The sequence below is a fragment of the Microcaecilia unicolor genome, chromosome 5 (genome assembly GCF_901765095.1).
Source record: "Microcaecilia unicolor chromosome 5, aMicUni1.1, whole genome shotgun sequence".
Taxonomy (NCBI): Eukaryota; Metazoa; Chordata; class Amphibia; order Gymnophiona; family Siphonopidae; genus Microcaecilia; species Microcaecilia unicolor.
Window position 1 is genome coordinate 259,703,665 of NC_044035.1, and position 27,708 is coordinate 259,731,372.

A 27,708-nucleotide genomic window follows, 5' to 3' on the forward strand; every position below is an offset into this window, starting at 1 on the left:
CCAGTCGGTTCAAAACTCTGCTGCCCGTCTCATCTTCCGCCAGGGTCGCTTTACTCATACTACCCCTCTCCTCAAGACCCTTCACTGGCTCCCTATCCGTTTTCGCATCCTATTCAAACTTCTTCTACTAACCTATAAATGTATTCACTCTGCTGCTCCCCAGTATCTCTCCACACTCGTCCTTCCCTACACCCCTTCCCGTGCACTCCGCTCCATGGATAAATCCTTCTTATCTGTTCCCTTCTCCACTACTGCCAACTCCAGACTTCGCGCCTTCTGTCTCGCTGCACCCTACGCCTGGAATAAACTTCCTGAGCCCCTACGTCTTGCCCCATCCTTGGCCACCTTTAAATCTAGACTGAAAGCCCACCTCTTTAACATTGCTTTTGACTAGTAACCACTTGTAACCACTCGCCTCCACCTACCCTCCTCTCTTCCTTCCCGTTCACATTAATTGATTTGATTTGCTTACTTTATTTATTTTTTGTCTATTAGATTGTAAGCTCTTTGAGCAGGGACTGTCTTTCTTCTATGTTTGTGCAGCGCTGCGTATGCCTTGTAGCGCTATAGAAATGCTAAATAGTAGTAGTAGTAGTAGTAGTAGATCTAAAACCCGGCAAAATCCAAGGCATTTGGTCATGGGAGGAGCCAGCATTTGTAGTGCACTGGCCCCCCTCACATGCCAGGACACCAACCGGGCACCCTAGGGGGCACTTCTAAAAATTGTTTAAAAAAATAAAAATAGCTCCCAGGTGCCTAGTTCCCTTCCCTTGGTTATTTAGCCCCCCAAATCCCTCCCAAAACCCACTCCCCACAACTCTACACCATTACCATAGCCCTAACCTCGAATTCACCGCTAAACCTTCTCCTCCCCTTCATCCTATCTCCCACTCCCTCAACCAACCAACCCAGGCCTCCTTCTCCTCTTTTCCTGATATCATCGAAGAGGAAACCGTCCATCTTCTCTCCTCCTCGAAATGCACCACCTGCTCCTCAGACCCCATCCCCACCAACTTACTTACCACCATCTCTCCCACTATCACCCCTCCCATCTGTCATATCCTCAACCTCTCTCTCTCCACCGCAACTGTCCCTGACACCTTCAAGCATGCTGTTGTCACACCGCTCCTCAAAAAACCTTCACTTGACCCTACTTGTCCCTCCAACTACCGCCCCATCTCCCTCCTACCCTTCCTCTCCAAAATACTTGAACGCGCCATTCACAGCCGTTGCATTGATTTTCTCGCCTCTCATACCATCCTCGATCCGCTTCAATCTGGCTTTCACCCACTTTACAGACTTTGGATAATGCCGTTTCTGTCGAGTGATGACCAGTTCCTCGCCAAATCCAAAGGTCATTACTCCATCCTCATTCTCCTCGACCTATCCGCCGCTTTTGACACTGTCAATCACAACTTACTTCTTGACACACTGTCCTCTTTTGGGTTCCAGGGCTCTGTCCTCTCCTGGTTCTCCTCTTATCTCTCCCATCGTACCTTCAGAGTACACTCTCATGGTTCTTCCTCCACCCCTATCCCGCTCTCTGTTGGAGTCCCTCAGGGTTCTGTCCTTGGACCCCTTCTTTTCTCTATCTACACCTCTTCCCTGGGCTCCCTGATCTCGTCTCATGGCTTCCAGTATCATCTCTATGCTGACGACACCCAGCTTTATCTCTCCACACCTGACATCACTGCAGAAACCCAGGCCAAAGTATCGGCCTGCTTATCCGACATTGCTGCCTGGATGTCCAACCGCCACCTGAAACTGAACATGGCCAAGACCGAACTTCTTGTCTTCCCACCCAAACCCACTTCCCCTCTACCTCCACTCTCTATTTCGGTTGATAACACCCTCATCGTCCCCGTCTCATCTGCCCGCAACCTCGGTGTCATCTTCGACTCCTCCCTCTCCTTCTCTGCACATATCCAGCAGATAGCCAAGACCTGTCGCTTCTTCCTCTATAACATTAGCAAAATCCGCCCTTTCCTCTCTGAGCACACCACCCGAACTCTCATCCATTCTCTCATTACCTCTCGCCTTGACTACTGCAACCTACTCCTCACTGGTCTCCCACTTAGCCACCTATCCCCCCTTCAGTCCGTTCAGAACTCTGCTGCACGTCTTATCTTCCGCCTGAACCGATACACTCATATCACCCCTCTCCTCAAGTCACTTCATTGGCTTCCGATCAGATACTGCATTCAATTCAAGCTTCTGCTACTAACCTACAAATGTACTCGATCTGCAGCCCCTCCTTACCTCTCAACCCTCATCTCCCCTTACGTTCCTACCCGTAACCTCCGCTCTCAAGACAAATCCCTCCTTTCAGTACCCTTCTCCACCACCGCCAACTCCAGGCTCCGCCCTTTCTGCCTCGCCTCACCCCACGCGTGGAACAAACTCCCCGAGCCCATATGCCAGGCCCCCTCCCTGCCCATCTTCAAATCTCTGCTTAAAGCCCACCTCTTCAACGTCGCCTTCGGCACCTAACCTCTATACCTCTACCCAGGAAATCTAGACTGCCCAACTTGACATTTCGTTCTTTAGATTGTAAGCTCCTTTGAGCAGTGACCGTCCTTCTTTGTTTATTTTGTACAGCGCTGCGTAACCCTAGTAGCACTCTAGAAATGTTAAGTAGTAAGTAGTAAGGGGGCAACTGTGAGTACAGTGGGTTTTGGGTGGGTTTTGGAGGGCTCCCATTTACCACCACAAGTGTAACAGGTAGGGGGGGATGGGCCTGGGTCCACCTGTCTGAAGTGCACTGTACCCACTAAAAACTGCTCCAGGGACTTGCATACTGCTGTCAGGGAGCTGGGTATGACATTTCAGGCTGGCATAGAGGCTGGCAAAAAAGTTTTTTTGGTTTTTTTTTGGTGGGAGGGGGTTGGTGACCACTGGGGGAGTAATGGGAGGTCATCCCCGATTCCCTCCAGTGGTCATTTGGTCAGTTGGGGCCCCTTTTTGAAGCTTGGTCGTGAAAAAAAAGGGACCAAGTGAAGCCAGTGAAATGCTTGTCAAGCCTGGCTTTTTTTCCCCATTATCAGGCAAAGCAGGCCATCTCGTGAGCACGCCCCCGTCCCACCTTCAATACTCTGCCGACACACCCCCTTGATGTTTCGCTGGCTCCGCGACAGAAAGCAGTTGAACCCGGCCAAAATCGGCTTTTGATTATACCGATTTCGCTGGGTTCAGGAAATCGCCGGCCATCTCCCGATTTGTGTCGGAAGATGGCCGGCGATCACTTTCGAAAATAAGCCTGTATGTTTGTCGAGGTGACTTGACTATAGCAGACTTTTGTCTGATCAGGTTAAAATGAAAAGGCACTCTCTCTCCAGGGGTCTTTACGTACAGTTGAATTGATTTCATAAATGTGAATGTGGTTTAGTTTTAGTATGTGCCTGAAGTAATTGAGTTTAAAATATGTAATATGACATGATACAGAAATCCATTTTTTTATTTCAAATATTTTTTATTATTATGAAAACAATAGAAACAGTAAGAACAATACCATAATGTTTAAGAATATAGTAACATCACTGTAGCAATAACAAATACTTCATAAACACACCACATATTAGTTATAATGACATCCTGAAGAAAATCCAATAGTCAAAACCAAGAAATATTCAGAGACAGTGTGAGCAAGAAGAATGAAATGTGTATTTAAAGCAGAGCATGAGGGGGAAAAATTAAATCCATTTTTAGGTTCATGTGAAGGAATTACTTGTCAATAAAACTAGTCAGCAGCCCTTCCTCAGTACCTTCACCAGTCCATTGTGTCAAATTTATACCATAAATACACGAGGAGGAAAAAAACCTCACTCGGCCTTCAGTCTCACTCTTTGGGATGGGCCTTCCTTGGCATCTCTCTGCACTCTGGTCCAGCATCTTCCCTTCTCCTGCTCCACAGCTTATCCCATCATGTCTAACCACCACTTCACCATCTTTACAAAGGGAGACAAACTGTGCAAAGGTTTCTCCTTTCTCTTCAGGCTGCCCTCATTTGGCAAAGGTAATTATATTTAAAATCCCAAATCCAAAGTTGTGTTACTCTACAGCCTCATCAACAGTATATCTATCTATACCCATTCAATCCATTGTGGTAGTTTGTACAGCAAAGTTTTTATTGTTGTGTGTTTTTGTTTATTTTGATCAATTGGACTGTTTGGGTTTTTTTTTTCTAGGCTCTCTCTAGTCATGGATAAGGCAACAATACAAAATCTCATTGTTAGAAAAAGCAAGCATCTTTTATAAAAAATGATGGATTTAGTGCAGTGTGGAAGTCCTTTGTCATCTACATGGATGGTCAAAGCAGTGGTTTCACCATGTGCAAGACTTTTATGATGGCGCTGAAGTGGAAGTCATGATAGTACCAGTGGTCTGAAAGCATATGCAACAAGCTGTGGGCAAAAGCATACGCTCTTGAGAAACATCGGGGACTTCTTACATAAAGTGAGTCAGAAGGATAAATCCAGAACGACGAGCATGCCTACAACAGTTGAATCAGAAGTTACTGATGCAGTCGCCTCGATGTGCACCATGGACATCAGGCCTTTCTGTACGGTCGAAGGAACTGGCTTCATTCATCTCACAGAGAAGCTGATTTCTGTTGGTGCAAAATCCTTGCCACCAGAGCTCTGCATAAGAAACACACTGCAGCAAATATTAGATCTATTGTGAAGGAAATTTTGGAAGTGTTTGGGGCTTACTGTCAGGACAATATCTATGTTACTGACAATGGAGCTAATGTTAAGGCTGCATTTAAGGATCGACAGTGGATATCATATGCTGGCCACAATGTGAATCTTGTATTGGTTCATGGACCAAACGATGATGATGCCTCTGATACTCCAGGTGTTGAAGTGGGCTAATAAAACTTGCAAAAGACATTGTCACACATGTCAAGCATTCAAGAATGCATCAGAATCTCGAGACTAGCCTTAAACAGACTGTTCCTGCTAGATGGAACAGCATCTATAAAATGCTAGAATCAATATGTCAAAACTTAGCACATCTTAAACAACTGGCAACTGAATTCAATGATAAAAAAAATCTGCAGAAACTGCTTTTGGATTTAATTGAAGCACTGTTAAATGACATCATTTGTATCTTGTCTGCCTTTAGTGTGTCAACAAGAGTCTTGTCTGCTGATCAGACTCCTACCATCTGCAATGCCCTTCCAATATGTGCCCAGTTGTTCAAGCATCTGATTGTTGTTGCAACAGATTCATCTATAGTTGCTGCCTACAAGGAGCATTTTGAATAATTAATTGACACTTATTTTCCTGTTCATCTACTACACAGTGTAGCTTATACCCACATCTGAAAGATAATCCAATTATCTTCCCAGAGGATGTAAAAACATAGGCAACCACATCTTTGAGAAGGTTGTACCAACAGCTCGAAATAGAAGGCTCGAGTCCATCAACATCTCAGGATCCTCCACATTCTGCATTTCCAGAAAGTGTCACACCTGTGGAAGAGCCCCTGGGCCCCTCCAAAAGAATGAAAATGGATGTTCGCATTAGTGGTTTTCAAAGCGACTTTTATGGAACAATGACTCCTCGGAAGACTGTTAATGAGTTAACAGTCTTCCGAGGAGACATTGTCCAATGAGTTGGACAGTTATTTATGTTCTGGTGATGCTGACGATAATGTTTTGATATTTTGGAAAAATAAGCAAAAGAGCTGGCCAAAACTAGCAAATGTTGCACAGGGGATCCTGTGCATTCCTGCTACCAACACGTCTTCTGAGAGGACATTTTCTATTGTAGGAAGGACTATGGAAGACATGAGTACTAGACTGAATCCTGAGATTGCGGATGAGTTACTATTCATCTATGAATTTTAAAAAATCAGAACAGTTCGAGAGTATAGGGAGTGCTTGTATCAGCCAGGTGCTTCTTAGGGCATATTTCTTCCCTGCTAGGGTGCAGAGAGCAGATTGTATTTTGTCCTCCTGGACATTTTAACAGGGTGGATTAGATCTAATATGTACTGCAGTATGTTTCTCAGAATTCATAGATATTATTGAGGTTGGAAGGGTAGATGGTGTCAGGGGGTTTATTTCAGTTGCTCATTGGAATTGGATCATTTGGGTTCCTGTGGCTTTGCTGGGAAGAGCTACACCAGCTCAGGCCTTTTCTGGCACCTTTGTAAGTGAGGCAGGGAGGGAAGATAGGGGAGGGAATGTTTGTGAAGGGGGAGGAGGGAGGGGAGACAGGGGTTTTGTTCATTCTTGATCTCTATTATTGTTTTCTATTTGTGATTTATAAACACAGTGGTACGGAATATTGTTCCTTTTTATACTTTAATATATTGATTTAAATATAAAATCATAACTGTTCGAGGCTTGTGTGGAAGAAGTCAGAGCTTGCAGGGATGGAGTGTGGATGGGGACAGAGCTTGCGGGGATGAGGACAAACTTTGTCCCCATGTCATTCTCTAATCCTGTGTGATGAATACTATGAACTTAGCGGCCCTTTTACTAAGCCGCATAAGCGTCTACACATGCCCATTGTGCACCAAAATGGAGTTAATGCCTAACTACTACTTAACATTTCTAGAGCACCGCATGCCTCTTGTGGTAATTTCATTTTTGGCGCGCGTCCGACACGCGCACCTGAAAAAAAATTTTTGGGGGGGGCGCATGTAATGAACACGTGCCAAGTGGCATTTGGCACGCGTAGGTCATTACTGCCCGGATACTTTACCGCTAGGTCAATGGCTGGCGGTAAGGTCTCAGACCCAAAGTGGACGCGCGGCAATTTTGATTTTGCCGCACATCCATTTTCGGCAAAAAAAGGTCTTTTTTTACAGGCGCACTAAAAAATGGATCGGCGCATGCCCAAAACCCGCACCTACACTACCACAAGCCATTTTTCAGCGTGCCTTTGTAAAAGGACCCCTTAGAGCTTGAGACATTGTTAATTGTCATTGACCAAACTGACCACTAGATGCCATTAATGAGCCATTTTAAATGACATAAAGCACAGTTGGCACTCAATGGGCTTAGCTGTACTGACTGAAGGAAAATGTTTTACAGGTAGCATGGGGATGTCTCTGGGAAGCAGATCAGCCTCTTACAAAAACATGCTCTTTCCAGAAGGCATTTGATTCAATATGCATGAGACAAAGTTACACATTGTATTTTGGCTCCATCTGAGTTGTAAAGTTCCTGGTATGTTGTATTATCCAATTTCAAATACCCACAACCCCCATCAAAATATTAACATAGGATTTATTAAATGCAATATTAACCAGTATACTCTTGTTCTTCATATATTCCATCACTGGTATAATCCCCCCCTCCCCATCTATGGTCAGTATATAATACTATGCAGTTCCATATTTCAAATGTCAAAAGAAAGCTGCAAACTTATCTGTTTAGCACAGTTCATAGTACCAGGAACTTTATATGATCTAACTGCAGGAACTTGAAGAAAACAGGATATCTTCCAAGAAATCATGGTACATCTACCAACAAGGTCCTTGTTTCGTGGAACCTTCTCGCTTCTTCAGAGCTCAAATGGATCATTCAGAGCAAAACATCTTCTGTTGCCTGATTATAGCACGCTGCCTGATTACTGCTGGGTTACCGCTGGAGCCCTCATTACCTCCTAAATATGAGGAGGTAAGGGCTGCGGCGAGAAACGACCAGGCACCTTTTTCAAATGGTGCGTGGTCATTTCCTCTATTCAGAACATGCCCTTTTACCCGCTGTAGTTAAAAGGTGGCCTTGGCATGCGGCAATCCCATGCACCAATGCCACTGTGGGCCACCTTTTACCACTGCTTGGTAAAAGGAACCCCAAGTTTCTTGTGGGTAATTTGTTTTCTGTTGATTTAAATTCCAGTGTCTGAAAATATTTTATACCATCGGTTTTTAGGATACTTTTTTCAATTCTTGACCTTATCAAGGTTTGACTACTGCAATATTGTCAGCTGTTCTAAATATCTTCTTAATCATACAGCAGTGCGATTAATGTTTGGCAGTGGCGTACCAAGGGGGGGGGGGGGCGGTGGGGGCGGTCCACCCCGGGTGTCAGTGGGTGGGGGGTGCTCCGCGAGAGCCGACAGCTTTTTTTTTAAAAATCCATGCAGCGATCGCCGATGCAGGCAGCGCCTCGCGTCTGCCCTGCATGAACTGAAAAGAGGAAATCGCTTTGCTGGCGTCGGGCCTTCCCTCGCTTGTTGTCCCGCCCTCGAGGAAATAGGAAGTTACCTCAAAAGAGGGCGGGACAACAAGCGAGGGAAGGCCCGACGTCAGCAAAGCGATTTCCTCTTTTCAGTTCATGCAGGGCAGACACAAGGCGCTGCCTGCATCGCTGCACGGATTAAAAAAAAAAAAAAGGATGGTGGCTTAAGGGTGAAGAGGGCTCAGGCCTCTCGATGGAGAGGGGCTCAGATGGAAGAAGGGTATTGGGGAGGGTGGTCATAGGGGAGAAGGGGATGGGGATGGTGGGGGTGCTCATAGGGGAAAAGGGTATTGGGGAGGGTGGTCATAGGGGAGAAGGGGATGGGGATGGTGGGGGTGCTCAGAGGGGAGAAGGGGATTGGGGAGCTCAGAGGGGAGAAGGGGATTGGGGAGGGTGAGGGTGGTCATAGGGGAGAAGGGGATTGGGGAGGGGAGTGCTCAGATGGGAGAAGGGGTCTGGGGGTCTGACAAGGGGGTAGGAGGGAAAATGGGTCCATGCCTGGGGCAGGTGGAAGAATGGGTCTGCGGCTGAAAAGGGGGGTATTTGGGATAAGGGGGCTAGTACTGGAACTGGGGGCTGAAACGGGGCAGGGAGAACTGGCTGGGGCTGAAGCTCGGGACTGATGGGAGAAAAGGGCTGGGGACTGGTGGGATAGTGGGGCTGAAAAGGGGGGCATGTGGGAGATGTGGGCTGGGGCTAGAACTAGGGGCAGGTGGAATAAGGGGGCTGAAAAGAGGGGGCAGAGAGAGAGGGGACAGACCCTGGATGGAAGTGGGGAGCGTGAGGGAGGGCAGACCTTGGATGGATGGGAGAGGGAGGGCAGACAGATTGAAGGGGCAGAGAGAAAGGGCAGATGGTGGGTGGAAGGGGCAGAGATAGAGGGCAGATGTGGATGGAAGGGAGAGAGAGATGGCAGACTGGGGCAGATGTGGATGGAAGGGGCAGAGAGAGGGCAGACAGTGGATGGAAGGGGCAGAGAGAGAGGGCAGACACTGGATGGCAGAGAGTAAGCGAAGACATGCTGGATGGAAGGAAGACAGTGAAAAGAAGATGAGGAAAGCAGAAACCAGAGACAACAAACTGTAAATATATATATTTTAATTATTTTGCTTTAGGATATAGTATTGTAGCTGTGTTAATAAATATTTATAAATAGAACATGTAAATAAGGTCATCTTTTTATTGGACTAATTTTAATACATTTTGACTTAACTTTCAGAGAACAAAACCCCCTTCCTCAGGTCAGGATAGGATAATGTAACAGCACTATACTGTATTGACCTGAGGAAGGAGATTTTGGCCTCTGAAAGCTAAATGTATTAGTCCAGTAAAATGATATTATTTGTTTTATTTCTATTTGTTAATTTGTAAAGTGGTGATTGGTATTTGTTAGTTTTTTCAAATTTACATCTGCTGTCTTTATATTTTGCACAGTACTAGGGGACGTTTTCTGTTTCTGTGGTGTTGCATTGTATGCAGAGTCTGGCATCTTGGGGGTTCAGTTTAATTTTTGTCTAAATAGAAAGTTTAAATATTACTACTTATTCTATAGTGGATTAGGGTGTATCTGTGTTTGTGAAAAAGACATGGCTTTCAGTTGGCATTGACTGTGCAAGATTGACGATCTGTATTATTCTGTCTGGTTTCGTTTTGCAATAGATGAATTGATGTTCTAGTGCTCACTGTAGTGTTTAAGATGCTTTCCTTTTCCTTGTGTGACTCATAGAAATTACTGCTTATGGTATGGTAGAATCGCTCTATAGGTCCTGATGTTTTGTATTCTCGGTATGCCTAGTACTGGATTTGGGGGGGGGGGGGTGTTAGAAAATGACTGGCCCCGGGTGTCAACTACCCTAGGTATGCCACTGATATTTGGTCTGCAATATAGATATGATTCAGTTAGGGCTCAATATGGTGTTTTACACTGGCTTCCAGTAGTGGCTTGAACACAATTTAAATTGTGTTCTATGGTTTTTAAGATACTAACACAGGTCGCTCCAGCCTATATGCTTAACTTAATCTCACTACTTGGTGGTCTAGATATGGTATATGAAACTCTTAATATGTTTAAATTATGTCTTCCATCTGTTTGCAAAGTTAAATATGTGAAACAAAACTCTCTTTCTCTGCCTTACGAGGCAGCTATGGTCTGGAATTCTCTTCCTCTCTTTGAATGGGCTGTGTCGGCATTGCCACATGACTTCGTAAACAGGGGGGCTATTAGGGCTTGTGGTAATTATTTGCAGTTTCTCAGAAAATTAAAAGCGCATTTTTCCATACATATTTCTTAGGAGATAGTGACTGATTATTAGTGAATAGATTTTTATACTTAAGAGCTTAGGGGGTCTTTTACTACATCTTAGCTCAAATTCAGAATTCAAAAAAGTGTGGAATCCTGTTCAGAAGAAATGGATCCTCAGAAGCTTAGCAGTGATTGGGTGGCAGCACCGGTGGTTAGGAGGCGCGGCTAGTGGTTGGGAGGCAGGGCTAGTGCTGGGCAGACTTCTACGGTCTGTGCCCTGAAAGTGGCAGATACAAATCAAGGTTAGGTATAAAGTAGCACATATGAGTTTATCTTGTTGGGCAGACTGGATGGACCGTACAGGTCTTTTTCTGCCGTCACTTACTATGTTATGTTACTATGAGTTATCTGCAGCAGGGCCCATAGGAATAATTCTGCTGCAGATAATTCGAACAAAGCTTTAGTAAAAAGCCCTCTTAGTGTTATAATTGTTCTTAACCATCTCTGGACATGTTAATCTGGTTTGTTATTTTGTGATCTGAAATGAACTGTTATAGTATTGGCATAATATAATTCCCATATGTGATGTAATAATGTAACAGACATCCCTATGGATTGTTTTTCTCTGGGACTTTTTTTTCTCTCGAAAATACTACTTACAGATGGATGTGTTGAGCACAAAAATGCCTAGCTCAAAGCCAAAATTGAACCAGAAATTTAGATGTTTTTCTGGTTCAATTATGGCTCTCAGCTAAATATTTTTGGAGATGTTTTCAGCAAAACATCTCAATTCAGACTTAGATGTACTACTACTACTACTACTTCGGTCCTTTTAGAACCAAACGGTTTTTAGACTCATGCTTTTGCTGAGACAAACTGACTTTCTTTTCATTTTATAGATAATGTAATGGATATAAACATCTGTTTTTACGACAATATATTTTTAATTGCTGAAATTTTGAGTGAATTCTAACAAATATTTCATTATTTTCACCAAAGTTGCCTCATACTTTTATATGTAGTTGTGACATAACACTGCGATTCTTTTCTACTGGATATATGCCACAGTACCCAATCAGTACATCCAGTGGCGTTCCTAGGGACACTGACACCAGGGGCGGATCGCCGATGCGCCCCGTCCCCTGGGTGCAGTGCCCCTCCTCGGAACAGCGCGACCCCCCCCCCGGCGAAATAACCCCCAGGTGCAGCGCAACCCCCCGGCGAAAGAACCCCCCACGGTGCATGCCGCTGGGGGGGGGGGGGGGTTGCCGCGCGCCTGTCGGCTCTTCGTTTCCATGCTCCCTCTGCCCCGGAACAGGAAGTAACCTGTTCCGGGGCAGAGGGAGCATGAAAACGAAGAGCCGACCGGCGCGCAGCACCCCCACCCCCAGCGGCGTGCACCTGGGGTGGACCGCCCCCACCTTGGTACACCACTGAGTACATCCTTTTTTATTTCCTAAAGCAGTTAGACAAATCAATGCTAATTTATAGAAAATGATTTATTTTTGTAGTAGTTGAATGTCCCCGGAGTGAAACATGACTATGGGGTCCTTTTACTAAGCCGCATTAAAAACTGGCTGTTGGTAGTTATAGCGCATGGGTTTCCCACACGCTTCAGACACTTTTTAGCATGGCGCAAATATGGCTGAATTTCATTTTGTTCTATTAATGGCTATTAATTTCCAAATTAGCACACAGTCATTACCAACTGAGCCCTTACCGCCTCCTATTTAGAAGGTGGTAAGGGCTCATGCATTACTCATGCGGTAATTAGGCAGCACATGGCAATGTGCCACAATGCCCGATTACTGCTAGAAGCGCCTACTCCCTGCCTCCTGTACTAGAAAATAAAAATTATTTTCTAGTGCAGGAAACAGCATGTGGCAAAACCACACACGTACACTGCCGATTACCGTCCAGTTAGCGCCATGTGGTAGAAAATATAAAATATTTTCTGCCACGCATATCAGATGTGCGTAAAAAATGGAATTACTGCCTGGTGCACACAGTAGCTAGGCGGTAGTTCCAAATTGGAAAAATGACAGAGCAGATCGATATCATTATCGGAGTGAAGAGAGTGTCTGCACGAGTTCATGTTACCACTCCTTTTCGTTTATTCGATTGAGCTGTTTTTTTCAACATATTTTAGAAGACAGATGGTTGCAGTCTTCTGTACATCTGTTTTCATCAATACATATTTACCATACTTTGGCAGTAAAAGATCATTGTGTAGCCCCTGAAGCAGCCCTGCTGTGCGAAACACGGCCTGTGTCGGGCTCATTTGCACATTTGATTTATAATAATAAATTACTGCTTGTCTGATATCGATCTGCTCTGTCATTTTTCCATCTTGGAGTTTGCAGATTGTCTGCCCTGTTTTCTTGGTAGTTCCAAACTGACATGTCTTGGACACACATAGGTGCCTACTGCCTTAGTAAAAGGACCCCACAGTTAGGTGTGGCTAACAGGAAACAGCAGGAAAATATCATCCATATGAGAGTAGATTGTCTCACCCAGGAATTGATCCCAATTAGCTCATATAAATGTTATACAAAAGCAGAGAAATTGGGGGACTCTTGAGGAACTCCACATGAATGGAGGAGTCCAAAAGAGAGATGAAACTCCATCTTAAATGACTTTGTATCGCCTATTTTTTTTTTTTTTAGAACATACTCAAACCACTGTAAAACATAGCCTGTCATTTCACACTCAGCCAATCTGTTCAACAAAAAATTATGATTAACAGTATCAAATGCTGCTGATTCATCAAATTGCAGTAACATCATTTGACCCTCTCTACTTAATTCTTTCTTAACATCTGATGTCAATGTAATTAATTGTATCTCAGTACTGTGAAAGTTCCTAAAACTGTGTTGAGACAGTTACAATATGTTTGAATTAATAATAAAATCTGAAAGTTGAGAGGCCACTGAAAACTCAATAAATTTTGTCAAAAAGGGGATACTGGCAACCAGTCTTAAAACTTGATGGCTGAGAAAAATCTAATTCTGAAGTATTTTTGTATGGGAGTTAATATAATATCTCCCAGCAACAGAGAAAACCAGCCACAATTTAAAATCAAATTCACTACATAAGTTAACCAAGTAATCAAATACTCAGGAGGTTCAGAATATAAGTATGCATGACATTCATCTAATGGACAGTGTGTTTTAGAAAGACGTTTGACTATCACAACAATATCAGAATCAGAAACAGCTGAAAAAGATGACCTGTATCTATCAACTGGAATTATTTCCTCCACAATAATGAGCATTACTTCATATTTGATGAAAAGACTGAAATATCACCTCCATTTTGTTAGAAAAATAGGAGGCATGGTCTGTTCTTGATGGATGAACAACGTTGGAAACATTAGAGAATGGACAAGTTGTCGAACATTTCATCAGGGTATAGAGCATCCTTAAATCAGGATGCTTCAAACCTATTAAATTAGTATAATAGATTCGTTTAGCTAATTTTATCCGATACTTATATTGTATGAACAGTACTTGCAAATTCTTTTGAATAAGTTCATCACCTGATTGTTGCCAAGCACATTCCAGCTGGCGACATTCTCGTTTCCTAATTTTCAAATGATCAGAAACCCACGGATTCTTAGATATCCTAGAGAAGTGTTTAGTAGACAAAGGTGCTAAAGAATTACCCATTTTGCTTCTCAGCTTCCATAATGCATAAGTCTGTGCTTTAAGACTTGTACTAGGTGTGCCGTATTCAGTTTTTGTATCTCACAAGCCTAATAGTCTCTACTAACAGTTTATCAGGGCAGACTAACTCCATACCTCACGGCTTATCAATAAGATATTTTTCTTGCTCTTCAGCTAAGTTGTAGTCATCCTTTCTGACTTCAGTCCCCTTATTCTTTAACTCCTGTTACGCTATATCTTCTCTCTCTATGGGGCCCTTTTATAAACGCGCACTGAAAAATGGCCTGCGGTAGTGTAGACGCATGTTTTGGGAGTGCGCACACTTTTCAGTGCACCTGTAAAAAAATGCCTTTTTAAAATTTTTGCTGAAAATGGACGTTCGGAAAAATGAAAATTGCCGTGCATCCATTTTGGGTCTGAGACCTTACTGCCAGCCATTGACCTACCAGTAAAGTCTCATGCGGTAACTGGGCAGTAATGACCTACGCGTGTCAAATGCCACTTGGCGCGCATCCAATACGCACGTCTGAAAATAAAAATTATTTTTCAGACGCAGGTATCAAATGTTCGCTATGCATATCTCCCTTTCCCTCATCCTCTCAACCCTTTCTGTTTCTCACCTAGCCCACCCCTCCCTCAACCTTTCAGACTGTCACTGATATACTTTGATGTTTCACTTATATATGCTGTTGCTTATCAAAATTTGCTTATTTCTGATCTGACAAAGAAGGGCTACCTTCGAAAGCTAATCAAAAAATGTATTAAGTTAGTCCAATAAAAACGGTATCATCTTATTTTCTTTTCTATGTTTTATTTTATTTTATTCTATTTCTATTGATTACCTTTAAAAGTGGACTAACATGGGTACCACACCTCTCTACTCATTATGGCAAATAAAATCCAAGTTTTAGGGGTGCCCAAATCCTGCCCCCAATATGCCTCCTATGAACTACATAGAAAAACATCTTTAAAATAGGTTTCAAAAAAAGTGATTTGGACGTTTTGGCAAAAAAACGTCCATCTGTCGCTTTGTGCTGCTTTTTGGATATTTTTCTGTTTCAAAAATGAGCCCCATGATTTCAAATGTGCCCAGAAAGTGGTGGCATCAATTTTATCTCTAGAGGAAATCATGGAATAAATTAAAATTCATAGCAAATGTACAAAGATAATGATTGGTCCATACAACCATTCACAAAAAGACACTGATCAGAAGTAAATGAAATTAGGTCCCAGGAATGACCTTTTCATGAGCTGGAGTAAAAGGAAAAAGAATAAAAGATGAATTATCTAAAAAAAGATAGTGTTACAATCTAAACCATCCTCTAAATACAAGTTATCATCATCAAATAGCATCTGTACTGTAAAAGGACTCAACTATACCTGTTTATTCTTAGCTACTATGCTGAGTTGCCAGTGACTGATATTAATGTTGACATATTCATCTCCTGCAATGTACACAGTTTGCAGCAACAATATTGCCCACTGAAGCCAGAATCACCCATGATTAGGGACTGAGGTCTTTACTCTCCCACGGTTACAGTACAGGAGGAGAGCATCCGTCTCCCTTAGAAATGCTTTGGTGTAAGGGAATTTTGGTGTAAGGGTTAGGAGAATGTGGAAGTGCGCCACATATTTTGGACCTGTCAGATAGGACCAAAGTGCTTATATGCCACCCTGAATGGTGTGATTGATGGTCTAGCTGACATTCTGAAGCATTTGCCATGACCAGCCCCAACCTCATATTTGTTGACTTCAATGCCATATTAACAAATCCAAGCATGTTCAAAAGAGTTTGTTCATCTCCCAGTACATGAAGACATAAGCATAAAAATCCCAATACAAATCTAATTAATGATCCTAAGAAGAAAGTTCTTGTTTTGACTTGCTGAGGCAGACTCAACTGGACTTGCACAACCTCACTGAGGTCCACAATCTTCATAAATGAAGCATAGATACTCAGCCCTACTGACCATATTAAAAATGATGGCCCAATATGCACATTTCAAAGAGGTCTAAGGGTATTGCAGTTCGCTAAAATGAAAGTTAATTCCTTGGTTGACTACTTTGGATTGGACATTGGAGTTGTTTCTCTTTTGGTATATTCAAGAATAAGATAGTGGGCAAGCTGTCAGCTATGCAGCGTGCTCATTTTGTACTAGTAATTAGTCATTGTCTTTTGTGCAAAGCCTCGACGTAAATATGCTAGATGGATGTCACCATGACCCTAATAAACCATCTTGGTCATCGTATTAATCGCTGCCCTGCTAATGTCATCTGACACTTCTAAGTACATAAGTACATAAGTAGTGCCATACTGGGAAAGACCAAAGGTCCATCTAGCCCAGCATCCTGTCACCGACAGTGGCCAATCCAGGTCAAGGGCACCTGGCACGCTCCCCAAACGTAACAACATTCCAGACAAGTTATACCTAAAAATGCGGAATTTTTCCAAGTCCATTTAATAGCGGTCTATGGACTTGTCCTTTAGGAATCTATCTAACCCCTTTTTAAACTCCGTCAAGCTAACCGCCCGTACCACGTTCTCCGGCAACGAATTCCAGAGTCTAATTACACGTTGGGTGAAGAAAAATTTTCTCCGATTCGTTTTAAATTTACCACACTGTAGCTTCAACTCATGCCCTCTAGTCCTAGTATTTTTGGATAGCGTGAACAGTCGCTTCACATCCACCCGATCCATTCCACTCATTATTTTATACACTTCTATCATATCTCCCCTCAGCCGTCTCTTCTAGCATCATCACAAGCCATTTTCATTACAATAAAACTCTTCTAACAACCATCATCCGCTTCGCTGTTTAAAAAGGGTCGTTTTCATTACAATAAAGATGTTCTTCCAACCACCGTCCACTTCACTGTTTCAAAAGGATTGTTTTCATTACAATAAAGATCTACTGCCAACCATGGTCCGCTTCGCTGTTTCTGGTTCATTACAATATAGATCTTCTGCCAGCCATCGTCTGCTTTGCTGTTTCTGTTCATTGCTTATAATATCATGCCATAGAGTTGTGCTTTTTGCCACCACCAGACAGCTGTATATTGGCATGGTGGGATTTCTAGCATTGTTTCAGAGTGACTGGAGGCTTCAGGAATTTGTCAGTTTCTCCATGACCTTTCACTGCTAACTGTAAAGTTTGCTCACTTGGTGCAGTGTAAATGTGGCACTTCATTCCTGCACATCACAACTCCGTTACTTCTTGTCATTGTATTTGGGCATTGCTTATTTTGTGTCAGATGCCCCAGACACAAATACTCTTTATGATGACAGATGTAGCTGTGGGATGGAAGCTTTAGAAGAGTGTGGGAAGAAGACCAAAATTTTTGCCAGACTAGTAGAGAGCCCTATAATTCTAAAAGCAGGAATGGAAGCTTTTGAAAGCAAATTACACATATTTGATCCATGATTTCTCACATGCAGCAGGTAATCAAATGAATCAGGAACGTACCTTTCTCTCCCCTGCTGTCTACAATTTAGTCCAGCTGTTGCTGGGCTGAGTTTAGAGAAGCTTCTTGCCTCTGGGGTTAGTCTGCTTACGTTCTAATATGCATTCTGGCACAGAAAATACTTTGTAACTGAACTGTGACCAAACTGGTCACCAGAAGTGTTTGAATAAGAAAAACATGCATCACTTAGTAAAGGCAGCATGCAAACTCCTTTAATTGTGAAGAGTAGCCAAATACTGGAAGGTGCTACCCAGGGAAGTAATACAATGAATCTCAAAGCTGAGAATTATTGCAGCAGATTTGACAACCACTTGTCCGGGCTGGGTTAGGAACAGGGATCCTGGCTGGATGGACTATGTGACTCTCTTGGCATCAGGGGTGGCCTTAGGGGGATGTGAAGTGATATGGAGCCATGTGCAGAGAATGACTGTGGGATCTTATTTGCATAAGTCAGTAGGTACTGAGAGTGTGGCTGTAATGTAAAGTAGGGTCATCTGCTTCAAGCACAGTCACTCAATGATAGGGCTGGCCATGCATGCATTACTCCTGATCTGTATTTCTGTGGTGCAAAGGTACCATAGCAAGAGCCTTTCCTTAAGAGCAGTGAAGTGAGAGTTGGATGTAATACTTAGGGAACAATAAAAGGCAAGTGGAGTAGCCATGGTTACAGCACTAGGCTGACAACCAGCAGAGCCAGGTTCAAATCTCACTGTTGTTCCTTGTGACCTTGGGCAAGTCACTTAACCCTTCACTGCCTCACATACAAAATTACATTGCGAGCACTCTGGGGACAGGGAAATACCTAGTGTACCTGAATGTAACTCACCTCAAGGTACTACTGAAAAAGGTGCGAGCAAAATCCAAATAAATAAATCTGTAAAATTCCTACTATAGATTTACATGTGCATTATACAGGAGCCAGGGCCTGACCTCTTTTCATTCCTGGGGTGGAGGAGGAAAATCAATGATGACTTAAATCTAAAAAACTGTCATAACCGATTATGACTGTTTTTAAAGATAAAAGTTCCAGATCTAAGAAAACAATGTAGCTCTTATTCACTCCAATAAGAGATTCTTTGTACCAGTCATGTAGCCAGATCATCAAATGGGGGGGGGGGGGGGGACCTGAGCCCAAAGTGGGGGACACATTTTGCCCCTCCCCGCTCTTTGCCCCTGCCTTGGTCTATGTGCCCCCCTCACCCATGACCCCTAAATACCTGAGCTGGTGGGGCTCCCCAAGCCCCACCAGCTAAAGAGGTCCTCTACTAGTGGCCTGGCAGTTGGTGGCACTTTCCATGGACTGATACTGCACCAGCTCACCCTCCCACCCCCATGCATGAACGAAAAACAAGTATGTGCATGTCAGTGACCCATGGAATGTGCTACTAACGTCTAGGCCACTGGTGGAGGACCTCTTCCCTGGCAGGGCTAGGCATGTCCGCCAGCCATAACAGCAGACAGTGCCACCATTTGGGGGGGGGGGGGCTCCTAGGTGCCCCTGTGGCTATGCCACTGCTTTGTACATAAGCATCACCTTACTGGGACAGACTAAAGGTCCATCAGATTCAGTATCCTGTTTCCAGCAGTGGCCAAGCCAGGTCACAAATACTTGGCAAGATCCCAAAAGAGTAAAACAGATTTTATGCTGCTTATCCTAGAAATAAGCAGTGGATTTTCCCAAGTCCATCTTAATAATGGTTTATGGAATTTTCTTTTAGAAACTTGTCCAGACCTAATAATGGCTTTTACTCCATTCTCTGGCAACAAACTCCAGAGCTTAATGACACACTGAGTGGAGAAATATTTTCACCAATTTGTTTTAAATGTACTATTTAGTAGATTCATTGTGTGCTCCCTAGTCCTTGTACTTTTGGAAAAGGTAAAACAAGTGATTTACATCCACCCGTTCCACTCTACTCATGATTTTATAAACCTGTATTATATCTCCCCTCAGTCCCTAGCCACTTTAGCCTTTCCTCATAGGAAAGTTGTCTTATCCCCTGTATCATTTTTGTTGCCCTTCTCTGTACCTTTTCTAATTCTGCTATATCTTTTTTTTTGAGAAGTGGAGACCAGAATTGCACACAGTATTCGAGGTGCGGTTGCACCATAGAGCGATACAAAGGCATCATAATAGTCTCATTTTTGTTTTCCATTCCTTTCCTAATAATTCTTAACATTCTATTTGCTTTCTTAGCCACCGCTGCACACTGAGCAGAGGGTTTCAAAGTATCGTCAACAGATCCTTTTTCTGGGTGATGACTCCTAATACATCATGCAGCTATACTTTGGGTTCTTCTTCCTAACATGAATCATTTTGATCTTGCTCACATTAAATGTAACCTATCAGTTGGATGCCCAGTCTCTCAGTCTCATAAGCTCCTCTTGCAATTTTTCACAATCCTCTTGTGTTATAACAACTTTGAATAACTTTGGGGTCATTTTACTAAGCTGTGGTAAAAACTGGGCTTAATGTGGGCTAACGCAGGACTTTCCTATGCAATAAGCCCAGATTGAACATGGCAATTTTTAGGGCTTTGTCTTTCGTTTTAATTGCAGGTCATGCACTAATGTCCAGCAGCACTTACTGCTAAGTGCTTCAGTGTTAACTCTGCATTACCTAGTTAGCGTACACTAATCATAACACGCTAGCAGGATAATACGGGAATGCCCAGTTTCTGTCCCTGACACTGCCCCCTCCAAAAAATATTTATAAAATTTCAGTATCATGTGGGTTAGCACATGCAAACAGGCAAAATACCGCAAAATGCTTTAACACACTGTGCTAACCGCAATTTAAGGGCTTAACACCAGGGGCGTAGCCAGACAGCAGATTTTGGGTGGGCCTAGGCAAGAAGTGGGTGGGCACCAAGTGTTCTTACCCCCTCCCCCAACCCCCAAAAATATCTAAGATGGCAGGAAAATGCTTCTCTCCACCTTGGCAGTCTGCAGCACGCTTGCACTGAAAACGGAACATGCGCAGGTGCCAGTATCGTGGAGAACAGCGTTTTTGTTACCCTCAGAGGGAAGTCTTCAGCTGGCAGAGCTTGGGATCCCCAACAGCTACCGCTAAACGTGTGCTACTGTTGGGTGGGACTGAGCCCTAACAGGGTGGGCCTCGGCCCACTCAGGCCCACCTGTGGCTACGCCACTGCTTAACACCCTTTAGTAAAAGAATCCCTTTGCGTTATCTGCAAATTTGATGACCTCACTCATTATTCCTGTTTCCAAGTCATTTATAAACGTGTTAAAAAGCAGTGATCTCAGCACAGACCCCTGGGGAACCTCATCAGTTACCCTTCTCCATTGAGAATATTGACCATTTCACATTACTCTTTATTTTCCATATTTTCATGAATTCTTAATCCACGATAGGGCATGCCTCCTATCCCGTGACTTTTTAATTTCCTCAAGAGTTGTTCATGAGGTATTTTGTCAAATGCCTTCTGAAAATCCAGATATACAATATCAACTGGCTCACCTTTATACACATATTTATTTACCCCTTCAAAGAAATATTGGTGAGGCAAAATTTCCCTAGGTTAAATCTATATTGTCATTGTCCCAATTAATCCATGTCTCTATATATGTTCAGTAATTTTGTTGTTTATAATAGTCTCTACCATTTTGCCTGGTACCAATGTCAGACTCATCGGTCTATAATTTCCTGGGTCATCTCTGGAACCCATTTAAAAAACTGGTGTTATATTGGCCACCCTCCAATCTTCTGGTACCATGCTTGATTTAAAAAAATAAATTACTAATTACTAATAGATTACTAATAATAGATTTTCAGTTTCATTTTTCAGTTCTATCAGTATTCTGGGATGTATACCATCCAGTCCATGTGATTTGCTACTCTTTAGTTTGTCAAATTGCCCTATTACATATTCCAGGTTACAGAGATTTGTTTCGGCTCCTTCATCACCATTCATCCTATGATTACCATTAAATACCATTTCTGGCATGGGTATCTCCCCAACAAAATCCAAAAAATAGGGATGGACCAAAAAATCTTAGCAGCCAAAAGTAAGATGTCTCATACACGGCGAGTGGTGCTGAATAAAGTTTGTCACGTCTTACTTTTGGCTGCTGAGATTTTTTTGGTTCACCCCTACTTTTTGGATTTTGTTTTGGACTTTACGTAGGGGTTTTCACCTTTACCTTTGGGTTTTGCTTTTGTATGGGTATCTCCCCCACATCTTCCTCGGTGAACACTGAAGCAAAGAATTCACTTAGTTGTCCCAGTATAGCCTTGTCCTCCCTGAGTGCTCCCTCGATTTTTTAGTGGTTCAACTGATTCTTTTACCAGTTTCTTGCTTTGAATGGACCTAATGTGTTTTTGCCTCTGAGACAATCATTTTTTCAAAGGGTATTGCATTTGCTTTAGTATATAACAAGTTCTATGACTTGGAGCCCATAATCACTCAGGGCAGCAATCAAATTAATTTCTTTATAAAGGCAAAAATGGCAGGGTTGGAGCAGGGACTTTCTGTAGGCCCTAGAGCTAATGACAGCCTGTCACAACTGTGCTTTCCTTGGATTTAGGCCCATAAAAGACCCTAGCCAGAGCCGGATTAAGGCATAGGCAGACTAGGCGTGTGCCTTGAGCCCAAACGTTTAGGGGGCCCTGTCAGATGTGCTCAGGATTCAGGAGGCTAGGACTGCCAACTGTCTGGATTTTTTCAGGTGTCTAAACATTTGTGCATTACCTGGCTCAAAGCCAGAAGGATGGCTAAGTGTGTGGATATTTTTCAGAGTTTAGCCCATGACAGCTGTCCAATGCTCCCCCTTTCCAATGCAGAGGCTGTGGTAGAATCCAACCAATGGGAAAGCTCTAGTAGTCACAGGAAGGAAGGGGTGAGCTGCAGGGGCTGGCAAAGCTGAGGTCTGCACAGGGTCTTTGGAGAGAATCAGCGAGTGGCTCAGAATTTCCCTTTCTGGAACTGGGTAACGTGGCAGCTCTCCTTCTTTACCCATTAACCTCTCCATTCAAAACATGTGCTTGCATAGTCCCTATGCTCATTCACAAACTATTACTGTTCTCATGCTCACAGCTAGGCTCTGCACTTTTCCCTGCTACTTCTGGAGAGGTGAAATGATGGTGGGGGATGGGGTCCCTGGTAGGGGGGGCCCATAAATATATGTTTGCCTATGGCCCAATATAGTGTTAATCTGGCCTTGACCCTAGCAGCTCCTCATGCTCCTTTCAGAGAGAATTAGTTTAGGAGGAGGGGGCTTCATGTATCACTCTCCTGTCACCGGCCCACATTACAGTACCATCTTTAAGCCTGTCTGGTATGACAGTTTTAGCACTTGGCCCAGTTGATCCCTTTAGCACATGCCCTATAAACTGTCTTTATTGGCATCCATCTTTGCAGTCTTCCTATAATATTGTTAGATAATGACATCACAGGTAAAAGAATGAGCTTCATGAGCCGTTGTCCCAGATATGAATTGGTGGGAGGTTAATGCTCTGTTTAGTCATGCTGGGTTAATAGGTGTCTCATTAAACCATCAAACTGTTATATACACTTACAGATAGATTTTGAAGGCGAGAGTGTGGTGGTTCAGTAGGCCCAGCTTTTCACCTCAGCCGGTCATCCAGATTTCTCAGATGGTCAGATCTGTCAAAAGTTTGGAAAACAAGAGCTGACTCCACGCAAAGAGGATTTTTGGTTTTAATTATTCCATAATTTTGTGAAAAAGTTATATCATAGATACAACAGGAAAGCAATGCTAGGAATAGTCTGTTTTCTAACGAGAAATATGTTTTCATATACATTGTAACAGACTGAAATGCCAAAGCATTTGAAGCAATCCATAAATACGATAGAGGAAGGGAAAAGGGATGAAGTATACAGAGAAAGTCACCCTTTAAATTTCCCAGGCCACTATTCTAGTTATCTTCTAAGTATTAAAATTTTTTTTTTTTTTAACTCTCTACTCTTTTGCTTTTCATGTCACCCTCATTCCTACTCCACATACCCTTCATGCCAATGTCTCTACAGATACCTTCTCTTAGAAAGAGTATGGAAACCAAGCCAGGAAACTCAGGGCCCAATTTTTAATGGCCGAAAGAGCCATATCAGTTTAAATGCCAGTATCGGCCGTTAACTTAATATGTACATTCAGTGTCTCTATCCCCCTCATTCTATAAGAATGCACTTAAATTTAAGTGCCATATGCATGTTTAAATTTATAGAATACTAGCACTTGTGCAGGTGAATATACACTTACACATGTAAATGCGAGCACAGCACTCAGCGGAATTCTGGAACTTACACGTGCAAATGCCTTAGTATATAAATGCAAGGGGGGCATTCACTGGGGAGGAGCATGGTGGGGTGTAGGCGGGGCTTACACTTACAGAAGAATGTAAATTACACCAATTTCTGTCAGTCATAGACCTGGCATAAGGCGGTGCACCTAAATGTAGGCACATTGATGCCAACTTACGCTAGGTTTCTGTAACAGCATCTAGGTGCGCAGATGCCTTTATTGAACTGGTGCACAGCACTGGTATGTCTAACTTGGGGCAACCAGTTGTATATTTGTCCCCAAAGGAGTAATTCACTACAGGTCACCTAAAGTTAGGCGCCAGAATGATGTGTGCTAAACGTGAATTCTACAATGGCAAATCCGTAGCTACCTGCCTAACTTTAGGCCCAAGCACTTATGCTAGCTCAATGGCTGGTGTAAATGCTCAAACCTAACTGCTGTCAGTTAAGTCCGTAACTTGAAGCACTGCGAGGCTGTTGCTAGAGGGTGCGGCAGCCATTTTTAAAAGCAGTCAGCACCAGCAGGAGCGAGTAGGCATTGCTCCTGCCTGTTTCCCCTTACACTACTAGGGACCAGCAAATGTAGGCTTGAGGTGGGGGCCTAAAGGGGTGATGGGACTTGGGCCTCCTGAATTTTTTCTTTGGGGGAGGGAGGATTAGAAGTGGGTGGCCTGGAGGAGCAAATCTGCCGCTACCTGGAGGTTAACCAGGCAAAAGCCAATATTCAGACCAGTGCCCGGTTAACCTCCCACCGCATAAAATTAGGACAGCAAATTTTCTACAAGAATACTATACCATAATCAAAGGAAATTCCAGAAGAGATGAGAAAAAAAGTTGTTGAAAAAGATCAGTCTGGGTCTCTACTAAACCACAGTGAATACCATTATCTCCAAATGGACATGAAACACTGGTGAAGGTTCCCAGGATTGGCCAGCCTGCCAAAATTACACAAGGGTGCAGGACAACTCATCCGGGAAGTCACAAAATATCCCAGAAGAACATCCTAAAAAATCACAAGCCTTTCTCAGTTAAGGTCAGTGTTCATGATGACACAAGGTAAAAATGAGATTCATGGGAGAGTAGCAAGATGGAACCTACTGCCATCCAAGAGTAACATCAATGATCATCTCTCATTTTTAAAAACACACCTGGATGATTCCCAAGCCTTTTGAGATCATGCTGAATGGACAGATGAGTCAGATAAGGTATATATTCAGTTTAGGCCTAATGAATCTTAGATTGTGAGGGACAGAGAAACTACTTGTATGTTATACGTAAACCACTCTGGTTGTACTACAGCAAAGGATTCTTGCCAGATACACTGAGGATGTACACCGCCACTGGGTGGGCCTGAACCCAAAGTGGGTGGGTCCCTGCCTACTCGGGCCAACCTGTGGCTCCACCACTTATGAGAACATCGTGTTGGGGATTCTTAGAGAATGGAGAACATGGTAACACAGCACTGTTTGCTGGGGCAGGGGTTGTCCTCCATACCAGTGAGCCCCTCAAGTAAACACAGAAGAGGAATGATTTATAGTTTTACAAGCAAGTTATAAATGAGGTGCAGTAGGACCTTTTCTTAGAAAACTCTGAAAAATGTCAGCTTGATGCCAGCATTTTAATGTGATGCACATGGTGTGCATCAGAATCACAAGCTCCTTTTTCATTCTAAGATAAGATGTGCGATGAACAGTGGGCGACATGCTACTAACCTGACTTTAAAAACCACAGCTAGCGTTGGCACACTGGCTTAGTGGAAGATTTGGGTTCAGTTCCCTGGCCTGACTTCAGCTCTCTGACCCACCAGGGCTAGGATTGCTGTAAAGGCAGCATTTACCACCTCACTGAGAAGAGAGAGTCTGTATAAAACTGAAATCTAGGAGGTAATTGTATAAGCAACTTTAGCACGTAAAAATGCATTTTACATGCTCAAGTAGGAATTTATAAAATTGTTGTGGGGTATATGCACATAAACATAGGCCCTCAGAAATCACAGCACCTATCACAGCACCTAATTCTATATGATATATGCCAGTAGCATAGCCAGACAGATTTTGTTTGGGCCTATAGTACAAATATAAATACCTGACGTCCCTTCAGTAGAAGACTTCCTGCAGAACTCTGCTTCCTAGCTTGGCAGTTGCGGCAGTTCCCTGAGCCACTAATGCCAATACCCACACATATTCATATTTCATTTCATTGGAGGAGTAGTCTAATGGTTAGTGCAGTGGCCTGAGAACCAACCAAACTCAATTTCCACTGTAGCTCCTTGTGACTGTGGGCAACTCACTTAACCCTCCATTGCCCCAGGTACAAAATAAATACTTGTTTACAATATATAAACCGCTTTTGATACCACAGAAAGGTGGTATATCAAATTCCATCCCTTTCCCTTGTGTACTTTTTGGCACATGTAAGGAAACTGCGTATGCATGGGTGCTGGCATTGGGAGCTGCTGCCAACTGCAGATCTGGGCAGCAGAGTTTTAGGCACCTTCCAGTGGGTCTTCAGCTGGTGGAGCTTGCGGATCTTCACCAGCTACTGCAAGGATGTGCCTCTGTTGTGTGGGCCCTGCCCACCCAGGTCCACCAATGGCTTTGCCACTGATACATGCATAGGTGTTCCTAGGGGTAGAAAATGGGTGGGGTAGAAGAAGATCAACACTTATGCATGTATTTTATGAAATATGTGCATATGTGTTTGTAGCAGGCTGCCAAAAAATGTATTTTCCTATGCAATTGAAAGAAGAACATTCTGGGCCTGTATAAAACTCTTGAGTTCAGGACAGAACCCCTGGCCCTCCCCCAACAATGGGTCTAGAGCATAGCTAGGAAATTTTCCCATAAAAATCATCATATGAAAAGTTTCTGATTCTAGTATAATCTCAGTCACAGCAAGATAAACCCTCTCAGTACTAGAAGTATTGTGAAGTAATATGAAACTCCACAAAAAAAGGCACTCAGTACCTAGGGCAAATCTACCATGTCAGCACCAACTTCCAAAACAAAGCCCCTACCTACGAAAAGGCAGTGTCTAAATATTAGAGTGGGCACTAAAATATCAATACATCTATTAGGAAAACCGAACAAGCCAAATTACTATAAAATGTTATATAGAGAAGTATAAGGTCTTCAATCTCTCAATCCTACTTCTTCCTTGGCAGACCCATGGCCAGCACATTTAGCTAAGCGGTTTGCTTGGCCTCTTCTCCCTTTTCTCTTCCCTTTGTTTCATTCATCTCTCTCCACAGGTATGGTCCCTTCTGTATTATAACATACTATGGTCACTCCACTGCTCAAGAAACCTTGTCTAGACCCTTCTCAAGCTTCCAATTTCTGTTCTATCTCCAACCTTCCATTCTTCGGAAAAATCTTAGACAAGCTAGTATTGTATCAATTGACTCATTTCTTGGAATGGACCAATGTCCTTAATCCATTTCAGTCTGTTTTTGTACGTCCCACAGCACCAAAACTCTCCTTGTCTCCCTCTACAATAATATTCAGTTCCTTTAGATTAGCACTTCACCGTTATTGTAGTATCTCTTGATCTTTCTTCTGCATTTGATTTAGTTGATCATCACCTTCTCTTGAACCGTCTCACCTTTATTGGGAACTCAGGCACTGTCCACTCTTGGTTCCAGAGCTCTCTCTCAAATCGTACGATCCAACTTAGTCACTCTGGTTCTTTTTTTCAATTTACCCTGTTCTCTCTGGGGTACCTCAGAGTTCCATTCTTTCACCCACCCTATTTAATATCTTCCTCTATCCTTTACTCACTCTCATTCAGGAACAAGGTTGCCAGCCACATTGCTACGTAGATGACATACAGATTCTTTTTTGTACCTCAGGTTCATCATCTTCC

At 43.2% G+C, this 27,708-nt stretch overlaps 1 protein-coding gene across 2 annotated transcripts in view; it reads right to left on the reverse strand.

The window, feature by feature from the left end:
• COL8A1 (collagen type VIII alpha 1 chain) overlaps positions 1-27,708 on the reverse strand; it is a 205,203-nt gene that overhangs the window by 67,157 nt on the left and 110,338 nt on the right. The window contains exon 2 of one of the 2 annotated variants that reach the window (XM_030204047.1): positions 23,106-23,193. The exons of the other annotated variant lie outside the window; for it this stretch is intronic. The gene's annotated coding sequence lies outside the window, so the exon portion shown is untranslated. The remainder of the gene's footprint in view (positions 1-23,105; positions 23,194-27,708) is intronic. 2 annotated transcript variants of the gene reach the window in all.